Consider the following 22,610-nt stretch of genomic DNA (forward strand, 5'->3'; position numbering starts at 1 on the left):
CTTTCATTAAAGAAACCCTTTCCCTTTTTTCTTTCTTTCTTTCTTTCTTTCTTTCTTTCTTTCTTTCTTTCTTTCTTCTTTCTTTCTCAAAAGAACAATTTGTGATCCCAGGAGAGAGCTAAGCATTGGGACAACCCTTCATCTATCTGGAGGCCATGGAGATAGTGAATCCCTGCTGCCAGAATTCCAGACCAGTGGTCTTGATGTACCATAACAGATTATGTTAATTCAGTAAAGTTCCTCAGATTAACCAAATTCTAACAAGAAGATAATGATACAGGAAGACTATTTGATGAGAAAAAATAATCAACCAAAATAATATCCCTCTACATCTCAATTGCCCTAATAATAGCTAACAGTCATTCCTAACCACATGCTACTCACATTTCTAAACACTTCATCTGTTCTAATTTGAAGTACTCATATTATTCTCATAGTTTAAATGAGAAAATTGCACAAAGGTTAAATAAACTGCCTCGGTCTATTTTGTTATTAAGTGCTGGAGCTGAGATTTGAACCCAGGCTACTCAGCCACTTTCCTCCACAGTCTGCCTTCCTGTCTGCTATACTCTTCTGCTCATCAATACTGATACCATTTTTCTGTTCTGGATTCTTTTTATCCATTGATCATTTTCTTTGGTAACCATCAGTAAAAATATAAAGCTTTTAAAGACAGGGTCCTGTGTTGATTTCGCTTGGGTCTTTACCTACTGCCAAGCATGTAGTTGGTGTCTTGATTGATGAATTATTAAAGTTAAACCTTTACAGTCTTGTTTAAAATTCTCTGCACATCATTACTAAAAGCACATATGAGAGCATTTTCACCCATTTCCTTTTCTATTCAAAAGGAAATTGCCCAGGCATTACGTTAAGAGCTATCAGCACCAGCTCTCATCCTGGTCCCTGGCAAAGAGGTCAGAGTAGCACCCAGCACCAGCCCACTGCAGCACCATTCTGACCCAAGCTGACACCAGTGAGAGATCCTTGAAGAGTGAGGTACTTCTGGCTTCTGTTGTTGGCAGCATTTCACCTCTTAGTCCATTTCATCCCTCTATTCACTGGGATATTGCATTGCTGAGACCTAAGATTAGTTGCTTGTGGAAGAACGAGTAGGCGTTTGCAGCAGGCTCTGTTAAAATCATTACCCATTCTCCTCCCGGCACTGCCTGGACCAAATGCCTGGATTCGTGACTGTGTTCAAAAAGCAGTGCTCAAATCCACAATCCCACCGTTTAAAATAGATCTTTCTAGATGAAGAGGAAAAAGTGGAAAACATTTTCATTGCAGTTATTTTGGGAAGGTGACCTGAGAACATTAAAGGGCACCCAATAACTATTTGTTGAATGAATGTGTGAATTGAAACAGGTTTGCAGAATTTTTCATTAAGAAGACCTCACTCCCAAAGGTTTGGCCTTCTGCCAAAGACAGTTCCCTCGTACTTAATACACTGCCACCTTCCTCTTGCGAAAGCCACTGATTCCAGCTTATATTTCTTCATCCAGACTTTCCATTCATTCACAAATCACTTATTAAAGGCCTTCTGCTGATTAAGATCTATGAGAAATTGGACCACAGAGTTGACAAAGATAAGGTCCTTGAGTGCAAGATTATTTGTTAGCTTCTCTTCCTGGACTTGATGTCTCTGTGTGAAACTGATGAATCGTGTTCAATTGAAAATTCCTGAAGTAACATGTCCCTTCCCAAAAGTCCCTCCCCCTAATGGCCGAAGTGATCACAAAAAGGACTTTTCTCATTTCATGAGCCTGGTACCTCGACCGCAGTTAATTGCAGTAAGGATGAGTGGCATCTACAGATTGGAGAACTCGTCAGGTTGCATCACTTGGGAAACCTAAAGACAGTGTTAGCAAAAACAAAAGTAAACAAATTATATAAATTTTTCACTCTATCCCCCCCCCCCAAGATGGGAGTAGGCATCCTTTATTAGTCAGGAAAAGTTATGCTTTTCTGCAGTAACAAATAACTCCAATATCTCAGTAGCTTAAACTAACAGTATTTTATTTCTTATATACATTTCTTCTCCAGTGCCAGTGGGAGCTCCGCTGTATGTAGTTACTCAGAGACCCAGGCTGATAGATGGATGTACCACTTTATAGTTACACGCATCTAGAACATGCAGACTCCTCAGTTACAGCCAGAGGCAAGGGAGACTGGAGAATTATGGTGAGGTTTACATGGCTTCAACAGGGAAATGACACATGTCACTTCTGCTCAAATTTTGTTTTCCAAGAGTTTCCAGATAAATCCATTTAATTACACAGGGCTGGGAAATGTAAGGTAGCTATTTGGCAAGCATGAGTCTCTCTGCCACATACAGTTAATAATATATTTTTATGTGTATATGACTTAGATGTCTATCCTTATTTATGATATGTGTTATCAGAAAACCATTCAAAGTTTAAAAAGATAAATAGTAAACTAAAAAACATAAATAGATGCTCTAATATATTTTCTCTCTGCACTCTGTCTAAACTTGCAGATCATTGGAGACCGTGATGCCAGAGTTACGAATATATCGTGACATTCTGGTTGCCTTTGGGGCATGGCTATATCACTGCTGAAAGAATATCTTTTTTTCCCCTCTCTCTTCATGTCCTTACAAAGAATCCACATTTGTGAAGATACTCTGAGTTTACCTTTGTTCTAAGCAAACTGAAAGAGCTTAGCTCTCTGGGACCTTTTAGAACATGCCAGTCTCGAAATGCTATCAGGCTGCTTTCTGACTCAAGAGAAATAGCAATATTTGGACCCCTTGTTCTTTCTTAGATATTCCTCCAAATCCATATGAATCCTCACTGTGTGTCTATCTTGCTGCCTTTCCAGAGCAGTGCCTGATTCATGACGTTTCTTCAATGATAATCCAATTATGATCATTCAACCTCAAGGCAAGGTTGATTCACAGCACAGTAATTCATTCTACCTAGTGGCCCCTCACACATGGAATCATAAATCCTTCAGAGAAGAAAAGGACCTCAAATTTAATTCCACACAGCATTTTTATTATTCAAATTAGAAATTTAGCAAGTTGAAGCCCAGGTATGTTGAATGACTGGCCTAAGATCAAAGAGTTACTTAGCTGCAAAACCCACCATAGAGTTATTTCAACTCTTAGAACTTGTCAGGGGCAGCAGGGAATGGAGCACATAAAAAGGAAATACAAAACATAAAAATAAATCACAATTTCACTTAATCTTTGTTAAGGCCTTTCTCATGTCTTTTGTGAAATTGAAATCAAAGATAAAATGCTAATTAGATCTCAGTATAAAAATAGGGACAAGAGAATGTTTGATGAAAGATTGGAAAAGAAAACACTATTTGAAGCAACCCTCCCATCTGTTCCAAAGAAGTCCAACATAGCAATCTCATCATCTTCAGGCAGCATAACCTAGAATGAATTCAGGCAGTAAGCTTGGCATTTATAGAGCAGTCTGCTGGGAAAGAGCAATTTCATTTCCAAGGACTTCACCAAAGTGAGGACCTGACGTTACAAATGATTAATTTTTTCTGGAGGGTTCTTGAGAAATGTCTTAGCATTTAATAATCTGATAATATTTGTAATTCTCATTAAATTGTACCTGAATTTAATGGTCTTATCACCTTTCACTGAGTGACCAAACTAACCTTATGCCTTAAGGAGCTGGAAAAAGAACAGCAAATAAAACCCCAAACCAGCAGAAGACAGGAAATAATAAAGATTAGAGCAGAAATTAATGCTATAAAAACCAAAAAAAAAAAAAAAAAAACAAAAACAAAAACCCAAAACAAAACAAAACAGTAGAACAGATCAATGAAACCAGAAGCTGGTTCTTTGAAAGAATTAACAAAATTGATAAACCACTAGCCAGTTTGATCAAAAAGAAAAAGTAAAGGACCAAAGTAAATAAAATTAAGAATGAAAGAAGAGAGATCACAACCAACACAGCAGAAATAAAAACAATAATAAGAGAATATTATGAGCAATTATATTCCAATAAAATGGGCAATCTGGAAGAAATGGACAAATTCCTAGAAACATATACACTACCAAAACTGAAACGGGAAGAAAAAGGAACTCTGAACAGACCCATAACCAGTAAGGAAATCAAATTAGTAATCAAAAATCTGCCAAAAAACAAGAGTCCAGGGCCAGGTAGCTTTCCAGGGGCATTCTACCAAACATTTAAGGAAGAGTTAACACCTATTTTCTTGAAGCTCTTCCAAAAAATAGAAATGGAAGGAAAACTTCCAAACTCTTTCTATGAAGCCAGCATTATCTTGATTCCAAAACCAGAGAGCCCACTACAAAGGAGAAGTATAGACCAATTTCCCTGATGAACATGGATGCAAAAATCCTCAACAAGATACTAACCAGCTCCAACAATACATTAAAAAAATTATTCACCATGACCAAGTGGGATTTATACCTGGGATGCAGGGCTGGTTCAATATCTGCAAAACAATTAATGTGATTCATCACATCAATAAAAGAAAGGACAAGAACCATATGATCCTCTCAATAGATGCAGAGAAAGCATTCGACAAAATACAGCATCCTTTCTTGATAAAAACTCTCAAGAAAGTAGGGATAGAAGGAGCATACCTTGAGAACATAAGAGCTGTATATGAACAACCCAGTGCTAATATCATCCTCAATGGGGAGAAACAGACAGCTTTCCCCCTAAGGTCAGGAACAAGACAGGGATGTCCACTCTCGCCACTGTTATTCAACATAGTATTGGAAGTGTTAGCCTCTGCAATCAGACAACGCAAAGAAATAAAAGGCATCCAAATCGGCCAGGAGGACATCAAACTTTCACTCTTCACAGATGACATGATAGTCTATATGGAAAACCCAAAAGATTCCACCAAAAAGCTGCTGGAATTGATTCATGAATTCAGCAAAGTTGCAGGATATAAAATCAATGCACAGAAATTGGTTACTTTCCTATACACCAACAATGAAGCAACTGAAAGAGAAAACAAGGAATTGATCCCATTTACAGTTGCACCAAAAACCATAAAATACCTAGGAATAAATCTAACCAAAGAGGTGAAAAATCTACACACTGAAAACTATAGAAAGCTTATGAAAGAAATTGAAGAAGACACAAAAAAATGGAAAACGGTTCCATGCTCCTGGATAGGAAGAACAAATATTGTTGAAATGTCAATACTACCCAAAGCAATCTACATATTCAGTGCAATCCCTATCAAAATAATAGCAGCATTCTTCACAGAGCTAGAACAAATAATCCTAAAATTGGTATGGAACCAGAAAAGACCCCAAATAGCCAAAGTGATCTTGAAAAAGAAAACCAAAGCAGGAGGCATCACAATCCCAGACTTCCAGCTATACTACAAAGCTGTAATCATCAAGACAGTATGGTACTGGCACAAGAACAGACACTCAGATCAATGGAACAGAATAGAGAACCCAGAAATGGACCCACAAATGTATGGCCAACTAATATTTGACAAAGCAGGAAAGAATATCCGATGGACTAACTTGAAATTATATAGTGAATGATGTCATTCATTCATTAATTCATTCAACTGGACACTTAATCTATGCAGACACTATACTAGGTGCTGAGGATAAAACAACGAACAAGGCAGATACATTTCTGTCCTTACTGAGCTTACAGTGTTAATGTTAACATTACAGTATTAATCCCTTGAGAATCCAAGTTTTGGTTTTTCTGGATTTCTGGAGTCCATGTGAGACCTCTGTATTGTATCCCAGCTAAACTTCAAGGGCAAAACATGCATTTCATCCTAACTAGTCCGGTGTCTGGATATAGAACTTATATGAACTGGCTTTGAAGTGTTAACATCTTGTGAATCTCGACTCAGCTACTCACAAGTTCTATAATGTTAGACTAGTAACTCTCATCACTTACACACTTCTACATCAGCTATGGTTGCATAAGAAACCACCCCACAGCTCAATGGCCTAGCACCACTCATCAGGCTTAGCACCTGAGGCTCAGCTGATCAGGGAACCCCTGTCAGCTTGGGCATGTCCTTGTCATGAATATGGCAAAGATTAAAGAGCTCCTAAGATTGGGTTAGATGAGATGTGTGGTCACTACGTGTTCCCCACAGATGGCAGTATCATCATCACTTCAAATTTCCCTTTCGACATTTGGAAAGCTTTCTTGAACATAATCTTGGTCTTGCCCTGTCTCTTACCTTTGTACCACACTGCTGAAACTCCCGCTTCCTCAGATTAGACCAACTCCTGCCTCTTAAAAGGGTTTGGACTTTGTTTGTGATTACTGGGAATTCTCTGAACCACTTCTGGAAGAAACTTTTGCCCATAACTCTATAACTTCCTTCCTTGGGCAGCCTCCCAGCTAGAACAAGGCTACAATGACCAGTTCCCTGCTGCTAGTCAAGGTGACCAGTGAAATTCGTGAGTGATGTATGCCGAAGGCAGGTAATATCACTCCTGTTGAGAATGCATGGTATGGGTTTTTATAATTTATCCTATAACTGTACATAAGGTCATTTTACCATCCCCCTCCAATAGATGAAAAAAGTTTTGACGCATATTAACTTTACAAAGTTTTAATATTAAATCAGAATAGAATGATATTTGCTGGATTTTATGGCAATTTAAAAAAATAGTGTCCCTCTTGTCCCCACCCAAGTTCTGTATCGATTGAGAGATAGACAAGGCAGACAAATAGAGATCAAAATGCCAGCTTCAAAACTGTTGGCTGTGAGAAAATGGCTTACACATTTAGCAGTGATAGTTTGATACTACTGAGCCCTAAAATAGATAGAGTTACCTGTCTAGTAAAATTGTCTCTCTGAAATAGCAGGTCTCCTTCTCAGGGGGAAAGTCCTGTAACCCATGGTGGAGCGGAGACCAGACACAGGCATATCCCAACGAGAATGAGGTGAGGTTTGCTTTGGTGGCTGTTCCTGTTTCCAGATTTGCCAGACAGTTGATTCCTCCTTCAGTGGGGAGGGGCAGATGGAGTAATGCAGAGATGCAAGGAAGGTTTTACTAACTGCAGTCTCTTCAGGTATACCTGAAGCAGGTAAAGGAGATGCCCATTGTCCCCATTCCAATAGTAAGGGGAGATTATGACACGTTAGAATTCTCTCCTACTTCCCATTGACTCCTGAGAGTTTGATAGTTACTCTGAGACACACACATCTGTGTATTATCACGTTAGTCATTCTACTATTAAGGGGGACCTATCCTGTGGGCTTTCATCAGGGAATTAGTTTTCCATTTTACAAATACAACTCGATTAGCTTACGCTTTCAAAAACAAGGACAATATTATTCTCCACTTCTAAGCTTCTGTGATTGTCAGAGACACAGATACCATAAAATAATACATGGCTATTGAAAAGATAACCATTTATGCTTTACATGGTGTACACTTAGGAAAGGGCCTCTTTCTGATGCTTACATGAATATAGGTCAAAATTGACTGTCTTGAACATGAGCAGTGAGATTCTTCTCTCCCGTAGAACCTCTTATATTCACAAGGATAATGAAATGTCCTCAAACATGAAATGTCCTACCTACATCTTTGTCTTTTCTAAGTAATCACACGATCCTCAGATAGTCATGACTTCCAGTGGGGAGAGTACTGGGCATATTAGAGACTGAGGCTTACAGAGGTAACATGACTTGCCTCGTCTCATTGTAGGTAAATTCCAGAGGTGGGATTCAAATCTACAGCAATCTGATCCTGAATGTGCTTAGCCAACAGCACATTTCAATAATTATTGTTACATCATCAAATCCTCCATTTGCTGATGTTCTAAAGCAATTAATAAATCACAAATGAAGATTTGCTTTTGGGGAATGGAGACCCACAAAGCGTACAAGACATGCAGGCAGCTCTTGTTGGGTTGGTCCCCTCCAGATGGGAAGGACATTATGCATCCGAATCAGACAAATATCAGTGGGGTAACAGCCATCCCTCTCTGTGAGCCCAATGTGGGGGTTCAAAGCAGGGGCTGTGGTTTCTTCACAGGTGGGTGTTTTGTGTCATTGGTTTCTTGGTTGTATCAACTAGAACTGCTGGAGTGAGAAGTAAACATGGACATTAATCAGCCTCCTGGGGACAGCCTCTCATCACAGACCCAGACTATTCAAAGAGTGACCAGCCCCCACCTTGCTGGGCAGAAGGGCGTTTTGCAAATCACCCAGTGTCAGGCAGGTGTGAGCACTGTTGTCTGATCCTACAGTGATAGGGCCATGGGGAAAACACTAAGCAGGTTTTTCAGTGTCTTCTGGGCCCTTCCTAGACACAGCCATTGTGAGCTTTTCTTATCTTCACGATACATTTGGGTTGCATTTGTCATGCTAGGCAGTCTGCTCAAACATTCCCCAGGCAGGAATGGGTCCTCAGTAATGTGTTGCTACACAGAGGTATAAGCCCTATAGTGTCAATAGTGTGATTTACACACACACACACACACACACACACACACACCCTTTCAAGATCCTACTAACTGATTTATGCTTATTCATAAAAATCCATGCTATGATGTTAGTCTCTCATAAGAGGCATGAGAGGCATGAGAGACCATTAACATTATAGCATTGATTTTCAGTCAATGAACTGAGAAAATCTACTGACCATACTCTGATATGACCTGTTATTTGTCACTTGTTGCCTATTAGTCTTACCCTTCTTTTCCTTACCTTTCCATTCCTTGAAGATCTCAGTGATGCCAAACTCTCTTGCCAAGTTACTGAGCTTCTATTTTCCCAGGAGAGAACATTGGCAAGGGCCTCTGAAGAATCAAAAGAAACATCTCAGTGGATATTTGAAGGTAGGGTTGTAGATAGAGAAGAAAGGAACATGAATGATGGCATAGTGATTTAAAAAAAAAAAAAAAGCTATATATACATTTATCCCCAAGATGTCGTAACTTGTGTAGAATCTGGTCGAGACTGGTCACTGGGTTGTGGAAGGGAGGGAGCAAGGTGGGGAGGAAGAGAGGAATAAGAGATTGAAAATTAGGAATTTGGCCCTCTGTTACAAAGAGTGTGTTCTGAAGCATCAGAAAGAAAGATTTGGTTGGAACAAAGTGTCCTGTTTTTCTGAAATGAAAGATAAGATTATTTTGATTCTGGAAGGTGCAAAACAAGATTTTGTTAAGAAAGCAGTCGTGACAGTCAACTTAGCCTGAGGGGTTTGAACCATAAGCAGTGAATTATAAATTGAGATTATCTTTCTCGTTTCATATCCTCTCTCTTTTTAGAAAACAACAACAACAACAAAAAACAAACCTGAATACCTATTTGTTTGTTTATTTACCTGTTTTCCTGGAGCAGAGGCATGCCAGTAGGGTGTTACCATTGTCCAGGTATCTCACCTCTTGATGTGAATTGACCATTGCTTGATTGACTTCTTGCCAGAATCCATGCTTTCCTGAGTCCCTTCTGGAGGCTTGAGGAAACTCCTGGGTTAGAGAGAAGTTTGAAGAAGTTAATGCAAGCTCACGTTTTTTACCTTGGAGACTGTGGGGTGAAGCTCAGGAACACAGGTTTCAGAGGGTGTAGACTCAGTCCCAAGACTCCTGGAATCTAACACTTGACTGACCTAGGTCAAGGTATGGCTCTCTGAGCTCTAGTTGCCTCGCTTGTCTTGTGGGGTAACTATCTACATTGTTTACCCCATAAGGTTGCTATGTGATCAGTTGCATGTGCTTAGACTTTGTAAGCCCCAAAGGAAACATGATTTAAAAAAAAAAAAAAAAGTAGCGTTTTTCAGAAATGGAGAGGGTGTGTGTATAGGATAGCCTGGTATAAAGAATTAAGATCCTTAAAGAAATCGGATGTTCTAAATGGGAGGCTGTCTGGTAAATAGATTTATATGAGAACATCTAGGTGTCAAGAAAAGGAAAGCTGCTAAAATAGTGTGGGTCATGATGATGTATGTGGGGAGTGTGTGTGTGTGTTCCTGCATGAGCAGGGATGTGATAGGTTTCTTCTATCCCCCGTAATTAGAGTTCCATTCCACATGGCATTGAAGTGGCAGAAAGTGCCTTCAACACCCAGTTTATCTGAGTTCATTTTATTTTGACTCATAAAGTGACTGTCATTGCTCAGAATCCCAGCTTCACCTCTAATCTGAGCTCCTTTATGGTTTCAGAGAGGGAGATGGTATTGAGATAGATAGTCCCATAGAGACTGTGCTTTGTGATGTGTTCCCAGTATGAATTTATTTTAACATTTTTCCATCGCTTTCTAAATGGAAAAGAAAAGACCAAGCCCATATGCTGTTATCTGATAGTTTATCTCTTGGATAAAAATTAACTTCCTTCACAAGATGTACATGGTTCAGACAGATGGACCTTTCCATGTCTTACCTTATTCAGTCTATCCAATAACTCTTTGAAGTACATGTTAGCATCATTCCCATTTTACAGATAAAGAAGCTGAGACATACAGTTCAAAACCATTCACCAGTCTCAGAGCTGGCAAGCAGCCAAGTTGGGATTCAAACCTGTTGGCTGGGGCTTCAGTTTGTAGCCTTAACCATTATACAGCACTGTCCAGTGTCCTAAGTGAGAGCAGCTAATTTGTTGGTCACGTTCTTCTCCACACCTGCCCTGATGGTAACAGACATAACTCATGTTGTTACTAAACAAGAGACAAGGGAGTTTGGCCCTCCACTTGAAAGGCCATTAGACATCTCCTCATTTTGATAATTAACAGTCCCTCTAGGTCACATTGGCACTATATATACTACATATCTTTATATTTATGTATCTATCAGTATATAAATATTTGCTACCATTCTGGACCCAAATTGTACTACACCTCCATAGACTTCATGCAAACTGTGGAATTGGTAATCCAGGGCTAAAAGTAAGATGGCTCTGGGTAAAGTTGGAAAGTATGTATCAGGAAAATATGAGGGATGTATGAATAGTAATGCATCGTGAATAGTACTATCAATAATAAAGTTTTTGCTGGAAAAAAATATTTCACACATTCCAGGTGATTAAAAATCACTTATTATCCCTGGATGCAGTTTTACATAGAGAAACAAGAAACACGGAGATGTCTGATCAATAAGGAAAGTAAATAGATTCCAGTGTTCTGAATACCAGTGATTTACTTGAGCATCTAGAAGTGATGGTTCATGAAGCAAGGAATTCCCTTATAGGTCCTTTTAGGTAATAATCCTATGAAGAGATGCCTTTTTTGTCCTGTTTTTTTAATACATTTTTAACATGTTACCCCCCCCCAAAAAAAAAGCCAATTTGTGAGCTGATTAAGTATCTCGAGAATTGGCAGGAAGCTGCTGTCTACAGACACCTACTCATAATTACTAACGGATACATAATTTGAGTGCTTGATTGCTACTCAAATTGTTAAAATTTTCTGACCTTTTATTAATTTGTTATGTGTTTCCTCTCTAAATGATCAAGAATTGTGTTGTGTTAACTTAAATGGGGGCAAAATGACTAAAAATCCAGACTTCATGCTATAGAAATTTTAATATTGTTTTATTACCCCACAAAGAGAACACCTCTGAGGTAGCATTCATTGGATTTCCAAATGATTCAAAAAGGATTCAGCTTCAAAATTAGAACGGCGAGTGTTTGTGTGCGAGTGTGTGTTTGTGTGTGTGCCGTATCTCTACACGCACATACACTTTAGTTTGTTTACAGTGTATTTATCCATTTATATTTTGAGACATTTGAGAAGTACGTGAATGTGTGATTCATTGTAAACAAAATACATAGTATTATATTTGTAACTTCAATTTCTGGCCATTTATGAGACACAGATAAAGGGATATTTATGAACACAGCATAGAATTAGGAATCTAGAGGCCAGGGTTCTAGACCTGCACATTTTCCATCCACAAGTGGCTCTGTGGATCCAAGTAAAGTTCTTTTTAAAAATTTTCCTATACTTCGTATTTCTTTTCAGTAGAATCCAGACAATGATGTGTCTGTACCTTTGAAGATCAAAATAAAATATGTGAGGATACATTTTGGAAAGGGAAACGTCTTCCTTACACTTGAGGGACTATTGTTGTGCATAATAAGGATGCATTGAAATAAGAGAGGTTGAAACACTCACCCCCAAGTGAAGTCAAATACATGATTTCACTTGATCTCCACACTGGTGAACGCGCTCCACTTTGAAACATCCAAATAGTTGCAAGGCTGCAGTCGGTGGACCTCAGTTCTTCAAAGGAGAATCTAGAAAAATGAGCATTGCACCCCTCCAATTTTGGCCTTAGGAAGTTGTAAGAAGTGAGTTGGCTCTGGTTGGGGGGGGGGGGTCAGGCCAGCTGGGGAAGGGTCAGGGTTTATTTGTGAGGTTCAGGGTCACATGTCAAAGCATTAAGCAAAGAACGATAAAAGCCTACATGTCGATTACTAGAAGCTCATGTATTTCATCCTTCAGAAAGCAGGTACTCGCGTGAAAGTGGAGGGGGGTAGTTGTGCTTTTTCAAAATTCCTTAGTTCCTATTTATGCATCACAGTCGGTGAATAGATAATTCTGCAAGTTGACATCTAAATGTATCTAAATATGTAGCTGTGTGTTCCTTACTAGAGCAAACCAGTTTTCTGAGACACGTACATCGTTAGAATGAGGAGGGAATTTTAATCCTTATGCTCCTATCTGCTCACCGCACAGAAGAAAACCAGACGCATGTCTTCACAATAAGGCAAAATTCTATTTCTGTTCATAGAATCTCTATTAAAGGCTTAATAAAGCATTTGCCTGTTATTAAAGGAGAAATAGGAAAGAAACTGAATAAGATGTTCGGAGGCTTACCAAATCAGTGATAGAATTGAATACATTTGGAAAAGATATTTGTACAATTGGTCTTTTTAATGTGGTATCTATGGAGACAAACATATATTAATACCTAGAATAGATCACTGTGTCTGTGTTAGTTTCGGACAGAGTCCCTGTCTTCCTGACATCACATCGTCTTCAGAGCGTAAACGCCAGGCCCCCCGCCCCACCCCAAAGGTCAGCCCTGGAGCTAAGCAAGGATGGCCCAGTCTTGGCACCAACCTGGGCACCCCTTTTTCAGACCACATGAGTTCACTGCCCTGTTTGCAGCTTTCCCAAAGGTTAAAGTATTAATTTCAACCATTGCTTTTTATTTTTTTAATTATTTTAAGTTTATTTATTTCAAGAGAGAGAGAGAGAGAGAGCAGGGGAGGGGCAGAGAGAGAGGAAGAGAGAATCCTCAGCAGGGTCTGTGCTGTGAGCACAGAGCCCCATGTGAGATTCAAACTCATGAAGTATGAGATCATGACCTGAGCCAAGATCAAGAGTGGATGCATAACTGACTGAACCACCCAGGAGCCCCCCACCTGCTTTTTGAAAACAAAAAGGACGAAAGGTTACAACAGGAATCCTGTGTCAGTACCGGTGAATTAAAGACTCAATTGCAGGTTGGTTCACTTAAGAGGAGGTCCCCTTGATGGCTCCCATTTCTGCATTTGCCATACCAATATCGAAGCCAGCATTAGGCTTCCAAAGAACATGTAGAAAAGGGAATCAATCACAAAACAGTGCTTTGCTAGTGAGAGGATTCACATCTTCAGTTCCTGAGCCAGATGCCTCCCTCTTGTGTGTTCATTTGTTTGTGTGAGTTTTACAATTTCTCCAGCACTGGAAAACTGCCACTCAAAATAGCCCCTGACCACCTAACCACTGGTAAGTCTAAACATGAAATGCAATTTTCTCTTCTGATCGTTAGTAAAGAAGGCATGATGAATTAATTTGGACTTCCAGCAGCAGGCAGATCATGTTTGTCGCTGCCAATACAACATTGTTTATACCTGTACCAATGAGAATGAGGGGCACTGTGAGGAATTTAAAATACATGCACTGTATTAGTCAAATAAAATGAAAACCAATGTAGCTCATTTATGTCTTCTGAAAATATGTCATTCAACGTCTTTTCCATGGTTACAAATGACCAATCTCAAGGGAAAGGTATTATATGCTTTCCTGGAGATTCATGGTTGTGATAAGATGTGTGTGTGTGTGTGTGTGTGTGTGTGTGTGTGTGTGTGTGTGCGTGTGTGCGTGTGTGTGTCTGGTGGTGGTGGTGGTGGTCGTATGGGTTATTAAGCATCAAATACTTGACTTTAGGTTACTGGAATTGACCATGATTCTAAAAGGCAGCCTATGGAATGGGAGAAGATATTTGCAAATGACATACCTGATAAAGGGTCAGTATCCAAAAATCTTAAAACTCAACACCCAAAAAACAAATAACCCAGATAAGAAATGGACAGAATACATGAATAACCACCTTTCCAAAGTAGATATGCAGACACATGAAAAGATGCTCAACATCACTTATCATCAGAGAAATACAATAAAAACCATAATGAGACCTCTCAGAATGGCTAAAATTAACAACACAGGAACAGGTGTTGGAGAGGGTGAGGAGAAAGGGGAACCCTCTTGCACTGTTGGTGGGAATGCAAACTGGTGCCACCACCCAGGAAAACAGTATGGAAGTTCCTCAAAAAACTAAAAATAGAACTAACCTATGGTCCAGCAATTGCACTCTTAGGTATTTACCCAAAGGATACAAAAATACAGATTCTAAGAGATACATGCACCCCAATGTTTAAAGCAGCATTATCAATAATGGTCAAACTATGGAGAGAGTCCAAATGTCCATCAACTGATGAATGGATAAAGAAGATGTGGCATATAAATACAATGGAATATTACTCAGCCACCAAAATGAATGAAATCTTGCCATTTGCAATGATGTGGATGGAGCTAGAATGCATTACACTAAGTGAAATAAGTCCGTCAGAGAAAGACACATACCATATGATTTCACTCAGATGTAGAATATAAGAAACAAAACAGATGAACATAGGGGAAGGCAGGGAGAAGAGGAGAGAGAAAAACAAACCACAAGAGACTCTTAAATGCAGAGAAAAAACTGAGGGTTGCCAGCAGGGAGATGGGTGGGGGGATGGGCCAGATAGGTGATGAGCACTAAGGAGGGCACTTGTGATGAGCACTGGGTGTTCTATATAAGCGATGAATCACTGAATTCTCCCCCTGACACCAATATTGCAGTGTGTGTTAGCAAACTAAAATTTAAATTAAAAAAAATTTTTAAATAAAAATATTTATTGAACACCTACTAAGTACTAACAGTCTTTTCAGCGTTGAGGATGCACTGATGAGAGGCACACACACTCTGCTCTTAGGAAGCTTGTGTTCCAGTGAAAGAACCCAGATAATGAACAAGTCCGCCCATAAATATATATCAGACCCTAGGCAGTGCTACAGCAAAACATAAAGCTGGGGAAGGGGCAAGAAAATGATGGGACTCTACTGAATAAGTGTGGCCAACAAAGGCCTCTCTCATTCGGTGCCATCTGAACAGAGACCTGAATGAACTGAGAGAAACAGCCCCGTGAGCATCTCAGGGCAGATGTTTCCAGGCAGAGAGAATAGTAAGCGTCAAAGGATGTGAGGAAGCGCTTGTGGGTGGGCCGTTATTAATCTGTCAGATTCAAAGTAAGTTGGTTCAGGAAAGCCTGCTCTCTACTGACAACCGGCAGCTTAGTAAGGGAGTTAGAAGTGACTCCATATTCTCTCACCGGGACACACAAAGGGTCCCACGTTCTGCCAGCTGACAATGTGTCGCCCACCCCTTACCTTCCGCTCCCGTTGCTAGATTTGCGTGGCTCACATAACGTGTGAACAGGAAAATATAAAGATAACACATGCACATGTAAGAGGCTTCCTCAGAAGGGATCGTTCGGTATCAAAAGTAAGCAACCATAGGAAATAAATACTACATGTGATAGCGTTCAGAGAGCGACTTTGATAAGGTGGCCCTGGGTCCGTCAGACCTGGAAGTGTGTGATAGGATTTCTGAGTGCTTCCCAAACACAGGCACTGTGCCCAGCGCTGTGACAGAGGGAAAACAAAAGAAGCGCGTAATCTATGTCCCCGTGGAGCCAATGGCTGTAAAAGAACAGCAACCCCAACTGTATCTTCATGATGCATCTGAGGAGAATGGGCCGTCTGAGTCTCTGATGTCAGGCAGGAAACGGTTCAGAACCCAACCCACCATCGATAAGTATCAGACCTTATGTGTGAGCCTTTCCGCACTGCAGGAACTCAGATTTCGACAGGGGCATTGTACCTACCGCCTCTGAGGCTTGTTTTTAGAATAAATCAGATAATGTGCATGAAGCAACTAGTGCTGTACTAAATGTTTCCTTCCCCAGCGGTGAGGTTATTCCTGGGAAGCTAGGTATAGCCTTCAAAATGCCCTTTCCATAATAGACCATTTATCCCAAACGGTACCTTTATTTAGCATTCATCTAGTGCTTAGATTTATTGGCGCAGTACAAAGGGAGTGGATTTAAGCATGAATTGCGAGCTTTATTTATAGCTATAATCACGCCTGTACGTTATCCATTTTTACATTTTAAATAAGAGTTGTCATGACTCTCTGTGACTTGTGTTCATTAAATGTATCAATCCGTTTCCGCCTCGAATACATAATCATTAAGTCTTTTGTTTGCCAAAGAAAGCTCAGAACATGTGGATATAATAAGTTCATATAGCCAATCAGTTATCTCACATCCATTAATAAACCTTACTTTGTGCTAGATCCTGGACATAGAAAATCAACTCCGATCTTACTTGCTAGGAAAACACACTCTGGTAAGGGGGCAGGAGATGTAAACCATTAGCACAATATAATAATCAGAGATACAGAGGTGCCCTCACTTACCATGCAAGTGCTAGGTAGTGATGAGCTCCATTCAAGTGTTGGGGGTCCCTAGGGAGTATAAAGCTCTTAAGAGAGGTGCGAATGGAAAGAGTATCTGGAATTATAAGCCTATGTGTTCGGTAGCTGAGATTATCCTGGAAGGGTCTGTGGAGTAAATGTAGAGAAGAGGCAAGAAGAGGGGAAAGTCTAGGGAGAAACCCACTACACCTCATAGGCAACCTGATGCTGCAGATGTGGAATTAAATGTCATATGACCACAGAGACATAGGTCACTGAACCCCTACTTTATATTCCTTGAACACACTGTCACTGGTGTTCAAGGGAGGATCTTGCCAGACTTTTCCAACTTAGAGTGAGCATTTACCTGTTAATTTTGCACAAACAAGAATATATGAGGTAGAAAATATTGGAATCATTGGCTTTAAAACATAGTTGTAAACCAGAAAGTGGATATAGCAGCAAGATGCTATAGGAGTTGAAGATGACCTTTAAAGCTAGCAGGATGCACTGGACATTCAAATAAGGACGTTTACCAACTGTTCCTCTCTTATCAGAAATATACAGGTGTTTTTATTAGTCAGGATTCTCCAAAGAAACAGAATCAATAAGGTAATAGGATGTGTCACATCCTATTAGAGAATGTATGTTGGAGGGGATTTAAGAAATTGGCTGAGGGGCACCTGGATGGCTCTGTGGGTTGAGTGTCTGACTCTTGATTTTGGCTCAGGTCATGATCCCAGAGTCGTGAGACTGAGCCCCTCATATGACCCTGTGCCAAGAGTGGAGCCTGCTTAAGATTCTCTCTCTCTCTCTCTCTCTCTCTCTCTCTCTCTCGGCACCTGGGTGGCATAACTGGTTAAGCGTCCGACTTTGGCTCAGGTCATGATTTCACAGTCTGTGAGTTTGAGCCCCGCATTGGGCTCTGTGCTGACAGCTCAGAGCCTGGAGCCTGCTTCAGATTCTGTCTCCCTCTCTCTCTGCCCCTCCCCTGCTCATGCTCTGTCTCTCTCTCTCTCTCTTAAAAATAAATAAACATTAAAAAATTTTTGTAAAAGATTCTTTTTCTCTCTCTCTCCTCTCCCATCTCTCCCCACTTGCATGTGCTCTCTCTCTCTAAAATAAAAAAAAAAAAATAAAAATAAAGTAAAACTATTAAAAAAAAAAAGAAATTGTCTGATGCATTTTGGGGGAAATATTTGAAATTTGAAGCCCAGGCCAGCAGTCTGGGGGTCTAGAGAGGAGTTGATTTTGCAGCTCAAGTTTGAATGCAGTTTGCAATCAGAATTCCCTTATCTTTGGGGAACCTCAGACTTTGCTGTAAAGCCTTCAACTGATTGGATGAGGCCCACTCACATTATGGAGGGTAATGTGTTCACTCAAAGTCTACTGGTTTAAATGTTAATCATATCTAAAAAATACCTTCACAGAAACATCTAGGCTGCTGTTTGACCAAACAACTGGGCACAGTAGCCTTGCCATTTGACATGTAAAATTAACCCTCACAGATCTGTATATATAGCTGTAGCCCCTAAGAGCTAACAAAAAGTTAAAGGATGGAAACAGTTCTCTAAACCAGAGCTGTATTTTCAGCCAATAGGCCACAGATCAGATTGCTAACAATGAGGCAGATAGTGCTACTATACCATTATCACTTGAAATTCCATTTTTCATTCACTCTTTTGATAAATATTTATTGAAAGCATTCCATTTGCTAGATCCTGTCATTTGAGAAAAAATAATAAGTTATTGACTTGGCCCAAGAAGCTTACAATTAGAAACAAATATCAAAGCTAGAATAATGCTTAGAAATAATCTCTTTGGCCTCCTCCTTTTAGAGAAATGGGAAGGCTCTCACTCATGATCACACAGTATATTAATTCCAGGGCTGGAGTCATGCCCCAGAAAGTCTGATCTCCTCCAGTGCTCTTTTCCCCTGATTGGGAATTCAGACATTCCCTATATATCTGTGCTTAACTTCATTTGCCAACCATGGTGCAAGCCTCCTGAGAATGTTTGGGTCTCACTGAACAATGAAACAAGTCCTATTAGAATTTTGAGAAGTATGACTCTGATCCAGAAAAGCCAGAAGACCCTCTAATCTGCTCCTTAAGTGGGCTCCTAGCTAGCAGATTTTAAACACAAACAACAGATTGATGTTCACCCTTTGCCTCACCACAGAGAAATGAGACAGAGAGAGGAAAGTTGAAAAAGCAGCCAAGTGACTCCAGGGTGATATTATGGGAGTAGAGTGGAGCCAAAGGAAGAGGGTACCATGACAAAGAAGGGATCCTGATGGGGGAGTTGTACTGGTTGGTGTTGGTGTGAACTCTTGTTTCCATTCCTAATCAATGAACCAGTTGACTAATGCTTTTTGAAAGCATTTACTCTGAGTGCATGGCTGAACAGCTCATTAAAAAAAATAAATAAATAAAAATAAAAATGAAAAGACATTCATAACAATTCCTCCATCTTGAATTTAGCTTCTTATGAGAAACAAGAAATTTACTAAAACTGAATGAAAATACCCAGCACTGTTTTTTCCAAGTCCTTGTTCCAGTCTTGTTAATCTATTTTAAGGAGGTTTTATTTATCTTTGAGCAGAGAGCAGGACTAGTGGTTTCTTCTTTAGAAAGCAACCCAAGGGCACCTGGATGGCTGAGTAGGTTAAGCATCCAACTCTTGATTACAGCTCAGGTCATGATCTCATGGTTCGTGGGTTCAAGCCCCATGTCAGGCTCTGTCTGACGGCACGGAGCCTGCTTGGGATTCTCTCTCATCCTCTCTCTCTCTCCCTCTCTTTCTCTCTTGTTCTCTCTCTCTCAAAATAAATAAATAAACTTAAGAGAGAAAGAAAGAAAGAAAGAAAGAAAGAAAGAAAGAAAGAAAGAAAGAAAGATAACAGCCCAGATATATTCTGTCCCACTGAAGCGCTTTCACACCTTTCTACTAGAGCAGAGAGTGAGTTGTGACTGTGAGGTTGCCCTGTCTGGAGGTAACTTCTTTGCTAGTCAATCTTTGTGTAGCACCTTATAAAGAATAACTTCAAGCATAGCTGAACGCTATAAACAGAAAGGGAAGATTTCTTGTTATCAGTAGACTACCTTTTCAGGTAGCTATTACACATTACAGTTCCCTCTGGATCAATATAGAGATGAGACACAGATAATTCTAGCACACAGAATGATGGCAGGCCGCTAAAGAACATCTTAGACAAAGCTCATGAAAGCCAGGTCCAGACTTTATTCCACTGCCTCCTGTCATAATTCTCTCCAATTGCAGCCACCCTCTACCACCATGTCAACTGAAGACATTATCCATGGAGAAATTGGCCTGCCACTCTGACCTTATCTTCTAAGACTATTTCTCCTGAGCAATATTTTCCATTCTTTTGGAAATCTATCAGTCTCTTGTGGCGTTCAGCATAATACCTGGCTGCTTAGAGCTCTGCCCACATACAGAGTCAATAAATCAAGATCCCTAAAGAAGGTGCCAATTGTGCTCATTCTTGAAAAACAATTACCAATTGCACATGAAGATATGGGGGGGATCAAATAGAAGGAACTATCGTTATTATGCATTTGGTACAATTAACCCACTGTTTCCTCAACTCTAGTTCAGTGGCTGCAGACATGAGTTAAGCATTATGATGTTTATGAGGAGATCCTGACTGCTAAGTGGAAGTAGGTGTTAGTTTGGTTACAAGAGTGGGCTTCTCTTCTGCTTTATTAGATTCAACTCTTTGTAAAAAAAATAATAATAAAAATAAATAAAAACAAAACAAAAAACGGGAGTCATGAATTTATCATATACTATCTGCCACTGGTGATTGATGTGCTCTTCGCCCAGTAAAGGGAAGAAGGAAATTTTGAGAGTCACAGAGAGCCCATCTCTAGTAGCTTAGTGAGAAGCAGGAGATGTTCTCTGCCACTAGCTAGTGGAATTATTTGAGTAAAAATAAAAATGAGGTTTTCTCCAGTAGAGAGGAAATCTCTGTGTCTGTGGAGAATCCCATGCCCTCTCCCCTCCCCTCCCCTCCCCTCCCCTCCAGGCCAACTAAACAGTTAACACACTTCAGTGAGATGTTTACTTCATCCTCAAAGCTCAGAAGGTGAACTAGGGAAGAGATGAGCATGAGGTGTTAGAAACCAGGCCTGCCCTAAAGACACACACTTGGAAAATAAGTGACAAGGTGGTGGTTGTTCCTTTGTTTGTTTGCCTAGTTTCAGCCCACCTTGGTCTGAGGACCTCTTTTCCTAGGACAGTGAAATGGGTTTGTTTATTTCCTTATATCGTGTGTGTGTCCACATGTACTTTTTTTCCTTGCATATGTGTCCTTCTTGTGGGAAAGGCAATCATTTTCCAAAATACTCACTAGGCCGAGCGATTGTTAATACAGAACGGAGATCCTGGTCATCTGCTCTAAAAACCTTGGGTCTCTTTAATCTCCTTATCTCTGAATAATGACTTTTGAGACTTTGAGTTTCCCTGACTTTCTCAGATTTATAAATTTGCGTTGGGATTTTATCCATGAATTTATGAGAGGCCTTCTTTGTCTCACACCATCTCTGCTCACCTACTAGTTCAATTTCTGCTTCATGATCCAGTGTTCCCATTTTATTATTTATTTATTTATTTATTTATTTATTTATTTATTTAATGCTTGTTTATTTTTGAGAGACAAGAGACAGAGAGTGAGTGGGGGAAGGTCAGAGAGAGAGGGAGGCACAGAATCTCAAGCAGGCTCCAGGCTCCGAGCTGTCAGCACAGAGCCGGACGCGGGGCTCGAACCCACGAACCATGAGATATGACCGAGCCAAAGTCAGACGCTTAAGGTACTGAGCCCCCAGGCGCCGCCAGCGCTCCAATTTTAGGTGTGTCCCGAAGCACCTGCACCAACAGTTTACTGATTACTCAGACGGGGTCTTCCCACTTTCTCAGTCCCACCCCCTGGACCCACTGAGTGACAGTCACATTGCAGCACTGAATATGAGTGCTGAGAGGCAAGTGAGAGACAGATTGTGCTTTTTAATTTTCGGTGCCAGATTCCCTCCTGGGAGGATCCAGAAAGGGTTCAGTCTAGAAGGGAGCCTTGTAGAATTCAATCTGCCACTGAAATAAATAGACTAAGACTAGGGTTGTGGTGCAGAATCAAGCTTCACTAACATTGACCCACCTCAGACCATAAAGACTCTGTGTCATACCTAATGATACGATACGTTTGGAGGAAAGCATCCTACCTCTGACTATGCCACTTGTTTTGGCGAATGGCTCCTCTACAAAGCCATGGGAGCACATTAAGCACAAGGATGGTAACATGACCAGAGGACTCGTTTGCTTGCTTCTAAAGCTTCTGCATTTTGGCCACACTGGAAAACCAGTCCGTATTCCAGAGAACTAGGTCCAAGTAATACCACAACGGATGAGGTGCCTATAATGAGAGGTTAAAGGTCATGATGCTGAGTGAAATAAGCCAGGCACGGAAAAACAAATACTGCATGATATTACATGAGGAATCTTAAAAAAGCCAAAAACTCAGAAGCAGACAATTGACAGGTAGTAATGGGGGAAGCAAGGGGGAAATAGGGAGATGTTGGTCAAAAGGTATGAAGTCTCAGTTGCGTGGGATGCATAAGTCTAGACATTTAATGCAAAATATGATTACCCTAGGTAATAACTTCATATCGAATATTAGAAATTTGCTAAGAGAGTAGATTTCAGGTGTTCTCATCACCCACACAAGATGGTAATAATGTGAGGAAATGGTATGTTAACTAGTTTACTGTAATCATATTTTCACTGTGTGTGTATGTATGTGTGTATACATCAAATCATCATGTTGTACACATTAGATACATACAAT

At 40.2% G+C, this 22,610-nt stretch overlaps 2 long non-coding RNA genes across 2 annotated transcripts in view; one reads left to right on the forward strand and one right to left on the reverse strand.

Moving 5' to 3' along the window:
- Positions 1-22,610, forward strand: part of LOC109268247 (uncharacterized) — a 73,628-nt gene that overhangs the window by 10,511 nt on the left and 40,507 nt on the right. The window lies entirely within an intron of this gene.
- LOC109268242 (uncharacterized) lies at positions 1,367-7,180 on the reverse strand. The gene is made up of 2 exons (XR_002080536.2): positions 6,792-7,180; positions 1,367-1,849 (listed from the first exon to the last, which is right to left on the reverse strand). It is a non-coding gene; the product is annotated as an uncharacterized LOC109268242 (long non-coding RNA).

The sequence above is a fragment of the Panthera pardus genome, unplaced genomic scaffold (genome assembly GCF_024362965.1).
Source record: "Panthera pardus isolate Hobbes unplaced genomic scaffold, ASM2436296v1 HiC_scaffold_26, whole genome shotgun sequence".
Taxonomy (NCBI): domain Eukaryota; kingdom Metazoa; phylum Chordata; class Mammalia; order Carnivora; family Felidae; genus Panthera; species Panthera pardus.